The 8389-nt window shown below is 44.2% G+C and overlaps 1 long non-coding RNA gene across 1 annotated transcript in view; it reads left to right on the forward strand.

Moving 5' to 3' along the window:
- The window catches only part of LOC122466064, a 50587-nt gene extending 42717 nt beyond the window's left edge, over positions 1-7870 (forward strand). Inside the window, exon 3 of the long non-coding RNA XR_006291284.1 lies at positions 6939-7870. This is a non-coding gene — a long non-coding RNA (uncharacterized LOC122466064). The remainder of the gene's footprint in view (positions 1-6938) is intronic.
- Positions 7871-8389: the final 519 nt, after the last annotated feature.

An 8389-nucleotide genomic window follows, 5' to 3' on the forward strand; every position in this document is an offset into this window, starting at 1 on the left:
TCTAAATCTCTGGGACAGACCATTATAGGTCTTCCAATAGAAATAAGGGCTAGAAATCTCCTGGAGGTAGTAGTTATTTTGAAGTATTTTTCCTGTATATACAAATTGTTCCTCTTTCTATTTGCTGTTTGTATCACTCACTTCCTGTGTTGTAATCCTATGGTTCCTGCACTTACTTAGCCCATAGTTTTTATGTTGATCTCACGTGTAACCATATCATCACCTTGTTTCTGTTTTCTGAAGTATAAGGCAAATTTAATTTAAAGAGGGAGAAAAACCGTCAACTGCAACTACCCTGGAAAGAGACAGAAGCAGCCTCACATGGGGGCCAAGGAGGAAACACTTAGACCTGAGAATGTGTACAACAAAACAGGTGTTACTTGGTGAGAGCATCCTTCATTTTTAATTTTCCTTCAACATGTCAAACACCAAATTCCCTTGCTGCGATCTGTATGGTATTCTGACTGCAGGAGCTGGCTATGACATTAGGCAGATTCTATCTGCCTTCTGGCTAGCTTCGTTGTCCTTCTCTGACCCCAATCAGTCTCCTTTCTCTTTTCCTCCATGTGTCCATTTTTTAGATTTTGATTGTAGCGGGTCATGTGAGGGCACATTATATAACCTTGTTTTGCAAACCTGTTGCTAGTGGTTACCCTCCAAAGTCTTGGAGTATGAGACCCATTCTAAATCCCCGGACACCTGTACAATTGAAGCAGAACAAGTCTTATAATATTATCAAGTTAGTTCTAGACTAAATTTGGATTAGTCACTTTAAAAAGAAATCACTTTAGATGTCTGGTGGAATACGGGGGGTTCACATCGGGACCACAGCAGTCTAGGTCACCGGGACAGACTAGGTAAATCTGCGATGCCTGAAAGCAGCAAGCACCTACTATAGCTGTCATTGCTGGGGGGCACCATTTAGAAATTCCCCTGGGCGGCAAACAGTCAGTTCGGAGGAACTGGGTCAGGACTTGTCATAGAAGGTTGTGGTCTGGGAGGAAAGAGACAGATGGTGACTGAGGGAGAAGGGAGGATAGATGGAAATTTACACAGTGAAATAGAGTAGAATAGAGGTGGAAGGACCTTCCATGGACACAGCAGCTGAGGCATGAGAGAGGACACAACAGGTTTACAGATACACTAGCAGCTCAGGTGTCAGAGTAACAGCCGTGTTAGTCTGTATTCGTAAAAAGAAAAGGAGTACTTGTGGCACCTTAGAGACTAACCAGTTTATTTGAGCATGAGCTTTCGTGAGCTACAGCTCACTTCATCAGATGCAGCTCAGTTTTTCTCCTACCATAGACCTGTGTGTTGCAGTCTCCCAACATTGCAGTGCTGGGCATGAAGACTAGGTAAGGCAACAACCTATAAACTGAAAGAGCTGATCACATTGCAGAGGTCAGTCAGTACATAGACACCCAATATAAACCCACCATGGGTTCTAATTCTGCCCTCTCACCCCCCTGCCAGCCCATGGGCTTCAGCCGACTGACAGGAGATGGTACTTGAGGCAAAATTTAGCTCTAGTCACCAGGTTCAACTGCAGCTTGTGTCTTAATGGAACATTTGTTCCTCTGAGTGTGGTACTGAGATAATGGAGAGCTGGATCTTCAGCAGGGGGTGAGATGCTAAAAGTCTGTTTACAATTCTGTAGTGTAGGGCGTTGTGCCTGGTGATCAAGATATCCACTGATGTTGGTCATCACAGCTAATTGAGATGGTGGACACACTGTTATTTAAATCCCTCTGATTTTTCTTCAGCTCTCTCCTTTCTGCAAGCATGTTATCTAGAAACAATGCATTTTCCTTTACTCCACGTACAAGCAGCTGCAGTTCTAAATACTCAAATTTCTCAGTACCTCCAGCCGGAGCTCACAGAACTATTATGCTGCCTCTCCTCCATCCCTATTAAACAGTCACTTTAAGTGACTTTACTGTAATTTATTAAGTGACTTTACTGTAATTACCTGCACTGCTTCTTCTCTCTTGGGCTTCAGTTGCAGAGCTGTCATTCTCTGAATGCGTTGAAACAATTCCCAGGTTTCTAAGAGGAGATACATCCTGGACTGAAGAGCCCTCTGATTCTCGTTTCACCAAGCTATGAGATGCTGTTTGTTTGACTGCCTGGAGGATGCTCCAGAGGTTTCTCAGAGGGAAAGAGCGAAATGGCTACTGATTGCAATGGCAGTTGTGCATGCCTCTCTGAAGGTGGAGTTTAACCTTGTGAGCTGAGGTACAAAAATTTCCGTGCATTAATTAGGGTCTAGGATTTATTTGCATAAAACAGCCCCTATCTGACCAGTAATGCTTTGGAACCATATAATGTTTTGTTTGCTTGCCTGCTTATAACCTGAGGGCAACTGCACCTAGGAATTATTCTAGTCAGAGAGATTGAAGCAGAACAGATTCCACTGGTGATAATGAAGTGCTTACAGCTGGCAAGAGGCATTTCTCCAAGATCTACACAGATCTAGAAAGATCATCTTCAGTACATCTGATGACTTACCAGAAATGTAATGTCTTGGTTCTCCAGAGATTTTATTCTTGTTTCTAAGCTCATATTTACTTTAATTAGTTTTAATTCAAGTAGTGGTTTCAGATGCAGTGGTTGCAAGGTCTATCAGTGGAGTTTCCATTGCCTCGGCAAGGTGCTTGGCTCCCTCCATTTGTCGATCCAGATCAGTAACTGGCTGAAATTTTATTTTAACCTTGTTTCTAGCAAAGTCGTCATGGACAGTAATATATTGGTTCTGACCTGGATGAAATATTTCTCTGAAAGCCTCATATATAAATACTACTTTTGCTCATTAAAAATAATAGTCTTGTTCCAGCTATTGGAAGAGTTGATTTCTTGGTAATTTTTCTTCACGGATAAACTGCTGTGGATGGCAAACGTATTTTCATCTTTTTTTTTTCTTCTGTTTTGAATAAGCATCCTGAAATGAATCCGTCCTTTTCCCTTTGAAAATGATTGGGCTTCTATTTAATCGAGATTGGTGCAGAAGATATCGGATCTGCTAGAGTTCCAAATTTGCATACTAAGTTGTTGAGCTTTTTCCTCTTTAATTTAAAAAGTTATTTTTCTTCTGGCAAGAATTTTTTATAAGAGCAAGGAAGGTTGTATGTTTTATAAGGCTTGGCATTTTGATTCTGTTATCCAATACAGCCTGACAGCTGAACTATAAAAGAGTCAGCATCAGTGCAAGACATTTGTCTTGAATTATGGAAAAATAGTCAATGGGAAGTCAGTCGAGATTGCTGCTGCGAGTTAATGCTCACCAGCATGAGTAAGGGTTTCACACAGTCTAGCCAGAATTGCCATCTCTTCCTAAGTCACTATTGAGTCTTGCTTTATCTAAGCTGGGCAAGTCTGTGGGGAAATGGGCAGTGGAGAATGGGTCACATGCTTTCCAGGGGTGTTTGTATCTAGTCAGTGCAATGCTAGAGGCTTTAGGAACTGTCTAATCTATTGCTTTGTGCTCCATCATGACTCTCCCTCCTGTTGCTTGTCGTGTGGGGCAGAGGGCTGCACGCTCTCTCTCTCTCTCTCTCTGTGGTGTACTGGTGCCCGGGTGGTTCACAGGGGCAGTTCCAAGTGGTACGTTTGTTTGATAAAGTTCTAAATGATTTCTTGTCGTGTATTCCACCCACCAAGAGCAAAGCGTGTCCTGTACTTTCCACACCCCGTGACTTTGCTTTAGTTTGAGGCAAAGAAAGAACAAGAGAAAGGAGAGTGTGCCTTATGCTAGAGCTGAGTTCCCACTGCATTACTAGCTTGAGCTTCAGGGGCGCTTGAGTTCCCACCCACCCTTCCTACGAGGCCAGCCAGCTCAAGCATAAGGGCCAGAAATCTGTGTGTTGGGAGTCTGGTAACACTTGAGTTGTACCTGTAGTGTTCGCTCCAGGTACAGTGAAGACTAATTCCTAGAGTCTCCAGCTTGAATTGCCCTGCCCCCTCACAGATAGGCCAACTTCTTGCATCTAAAGTTGCAGTACCCAGAAAACAGTCATAGCTACGTGCACCACAGATTTGGGTCTGGGCTACCTTAGGCACTTTGGAAAATTTTACCCAAGGTCTATGTCTCATTTTCAAAAGTGACTTAGGCACTTCAGTCCAACTCCTCAAAGGTATTTAGGCTCCTAACTTCCATTGCTTTTTGAAGATTTGGGGCTTAGGGTCCTTCTATGACCCTTAGACACTTTGGAAAATAATCTCCCTTGTCTAGAGTAGGAAAGAGATATTTTTAGCAGATATTTGAATTGTATTTAAAAAGGTGTTAGCATCTAGTGCAGACAGGTTTTAACACCTATAATGTGTTTGTGAAACTCAACATAACCTTGGCCACTTTTCCTAGTCTAGACATTCCCTTCATTTAAAACGTGTTTGCTAACATATTTTAAAATATAACTTTTTTTCCGCTAGTTTAGACATGGCAACTGAGCCCAAACTAACAGCTCCCAGGTTTAAATTGGTGGGGTTGGGCGGCAGGGCATTTTCAGTGTAGGTTCTCTGATGCTGGAACTTATAATATTCTCACCCACTGAACTAACAGACGTCAAATTTGTTTACCTTAAAGTTAGGCTGCAGAGCCCAAGATATGTGGTGGTGGTGTTCCCCACGCTTTCTAGTAGATGGGAGCATGATTGAGTGGTTAGCAGAGAATGGCATGGGTGTGTTGGAGGATGGAATTGTCGTCATTGGTCAGGAGGATTATATGGACATTGGTCCATCGTGGCATCTGTATGCACTTTTGAATTTAAGTACATGTGCAATTTACTTAGAGCATTAGGTAGGTATGTTTTATAAAAGTTAAAATAAATATAAAAATAGCCTGAGTGCTGCAATCAACACATTCTGTAAAGAGCTTGACTCCTTGGAAGTTCCCGGAGACTACATCAGGAGCTGTAAAATGTACCTAATTTCACCTTTTAAATAAAAGTTCAAACTGCAGCAACTCAGCCTTCCATAAATCACTCATGAATGTGGTGGCCAGCTGGTAAACATCAAAGGAAAACACTGCATTTTAAACTGCCCTCTTCCTCTGACAGCGAAGTTGGAAGGCTGCTCTGCTCCTTTATGAAGACTGAATTGCCCATCTCCTTTTTTCTTTTTCTTTTATTGAGTGGTTCAAAAGCAGCAGCTGTCTGACTGTGCAGCAACACTGCCGGAGAGCTCAGAAAAGAGAGTAAAGGAAACTACAGCCTACATGAGTCCTGGGATGGAGTTACAAATTGGAATTGTATTGATGTTTAGGTGCCTCTATGCTTCAGACCCCCTAATAAAGCAGATCAAGTTTTTCTCTGATCTGGCCTTAGAGTGTAGATCAGTTCCTGTTCTCATCGAAGGCAAGGGCGATTTTGCCATTGAAATCAGTAGGAGCCATGTCTGGCCTGTGTTTTGTTTAGGATGACTCCAATATCTGTAAAAATGATGGATTTTGGGGCTCAGCTCAGTAGCTCGTGACCCCTAGGCAGAAGCGGAAACACTCAGCGCTTGCTTTCTGGATGGGATTTGAAACAGGAGAGGTGTACATTCTGCACTCTCCGTGATCAGATCATTACCTTCTTTGGCTTGAAGTCAGGCCTCAACCTTGCTCTGGGCAAAGGATCAATTTAAATGGTCTTGCCTCAGAGACTGAATGAGGCGGTTAGTTTCAGACTTGAATGCTGGATTATTTTTTGTCTTGGACTATTGATACAGTGACTGCTTGGGGGTGCAGGAGGCCCAGAGAAGAGCGGTTGCCAGGATCCCCTGTGCAGCATTAACAAGCAAATGACATTGTCATTCAAGGAGCAGAGCTGAGGGAGCAGGGGTTGCTGTGCTCCAGAGGGAGCTGTCCCGTGGAACAGCTCAGCATAGCAGCTCTTCTCTTACAGCCACCAGGGCAGAGCCACGTGAGGTAGCAAATCAGCCCTGCGGGCCACGAAAGACTAGCAAAGTAGGGACAAGCCCTCAACTGCACCAGTGATGTATGTTCCCCTAAGGACACTCTTCCTTCCTGTCCCTTCCTTTTCCCCAGTACACCCCCTGCACTGGTGACTGCAGTGAGAGGGGAATAGGAGCTAGCTCTGTTGGCCCTTTGCCTGCTAGGGACTCCCTTGTGCTGTGGATAACCCCATCAGGGAACTTGATGGCAGTTTCCCCTCTCTTTGCGTGGCCTGAGCTGTGCAGAGAGTGTGGGAGAGGTCAAGAATCTGGTGGTCTTGGTTTATAGAGTAATTTCTATAGAACCCTATTTGGTTCATCCTCAATGCGCTTTCCAATAAGTGTGAGAAACTGTTGTACTATGAAATAATTCAATATTATTTACGTTCTCTGTAAGAGCATTTTCTCTGCATAGCAATTTCATGGTTGGCAGAAGAACTGATTGCTGCTGAGAAATGGATAATTCATCATTTTCATCTCTCATAAGGTATTAAAGAGAATTCAGGTGTAGCTTGCATGGTAACCTTAACTCTACCCCCTCATGTAGATGCATTATGATTGTCTATAATTACATAGCATGTGACTATTTCTTTAATACAATATACCATCATACAATTTATCCTACAAATGTAGATACACATAATGGACTAATATATTTTTATTAATTTAGATGTTGTGGGTAAAACACACTTACTTACTGTAACTTTTGTTCTTCAAGATGTGATGCAGATGTGTATTCCATGTAGGTGTGCGCGCACCCAGCACTCAGGAGCTGGAGAAACTTTGCCTAGCGGTGCTTGTAGGGTCAGTACTCGCATCCTATGACATTACCCCTTCCCCAGGCCATATAAGGGAGGTAGTGCCCTGACCCCCATCTGCTCCTTCGCACTGAACATCAGAAGCAGAGACTCCAATGCAGAGGGGACAGGGTGGATTGTGGAATACACATGGGCATTGCATCTCGAAGAATAACCCATAGAGTAATTAACCGTGTTTTCTTCTTTGCATAGATGCAGCCATGTGTTCCATGTAGGTGATTCACAAGCAGGACCCACAGGAGGTGGGGCTCAGAGTCTATTTAAACAAGGATTGCAGGATTGCCTTCCCAACATTTGCATCTCAGCGGGATGCCGTGGCAATGGTATTGTTCATAACCATGTACAGAGCACCAAGTGGCTGCCTTGCAAATGTTCAAAATGGGAACCAACTTCTGCTGGTGCGAGAGACAAGCCGTGAAACTTACACTGACAGGGATGGAGCAGGGCCACCTTTATATGGCCAGGGGAGGGGCTAAGACCACAAGTGCCGCCCTTATGGGGTACTGCGAGACAAAAGTTCTCTGGCTCCAGCATGCTGGGCTCCTACACGCACACCTACCAGGAATCTGCATCTACTCAAAGAAGAAATTGTCTCCTCTAAGGTTGAGATTTTAATTGTGTGGGTCTAGATTGTGGCTTTTATGACATAGCCCTGTGAAAGGAGCAGTGCACAGCCCCACCATGTGCAGAGGAGCACTAGGGGATTGTGCATTAGAGATGCAAAAATCTCTCCCAGGGCTGTTCCCTGTCCCAAGAGGATGAGTAATCTGTTCCATCCATTAAAATGGAGTTCATTGCCTCCCTGGGATGCCAGCCCCATTAAAACCTTAATCAGTGCCTCTCCATAATTAAATTTTTCATTTTTGTGCTTTAACCCATCTGATTACATCAAGATGATTTTTACAAAGTTCCTGAAAAGCAGCGATCATTAATATAAATAAACTGTCTACTACTGTGAATGAGTGTCCATCGTTATGGTTGACAATAATCCCGGTGGTTGCACATTCTTCCATGCACCTACCATTAGAGTAGCACTAAACACTGATGTCACGGAGATGAGTGCTGCATACCCACATGTGCTTCATGTGCATGCACCTGCTGCTCTGGTATCATCACGAGTGACATTACACCTGCCCCTCCATGTGATGTCCACTGGAAGGTAGAGAGGAGCCAGTGGGAGGAGATCTCGTCTTTCCCTCATCCTTCCCTGGGGAGCAGCAGAGCCCACTACCAGGATTTCATCTTAGCCTCACTCCTTGCTGAGATCGAGGGTGTCCCTTGGGCCAGCACATTCTTTTACACACCCATGGGAGGGATCCTGCCTGTGAGCGCCTTCTTGGGCTGTATTAATGCCGCTCTTCATTGGCATGCACTTCTGCCTTTCCTGTTATGGACCCTCTCTTTCCTCAAGGCAGTTCGGATAGCTGATCTATGGGGTAGGAGGCAGTGCCAGGAAGGCTGCCTTCTTCCAACAAGTTGCCAGCGTTGCAGCTAGAAGGAATCAGTTTGCCTACATGGTGCTCCTGGCAGATGGGATGTACCATGTGTAACCATATAGGTCACTTTTCTCTCTAGGGCTGTCTGTGTGCATTCCCCCCCCCCCGCCCCCGTTTAAGATGTTTTATAACGTAGGATATGCTGCA

This window comes from Chelonia mydas, chromosome 5, assembly GCF_015237465.2.
Source record: "Chelonia mydas isolate rCheMyd1 chromosome 5, rCheMyd1.pri.v2, whole genome shotgun sequence".
Classification (NCBI taxonomy): Eukaryota; Metazoa; Chordata; order Testudines; family Cheloniidae; genus Chelonia; species Chelonia mydas.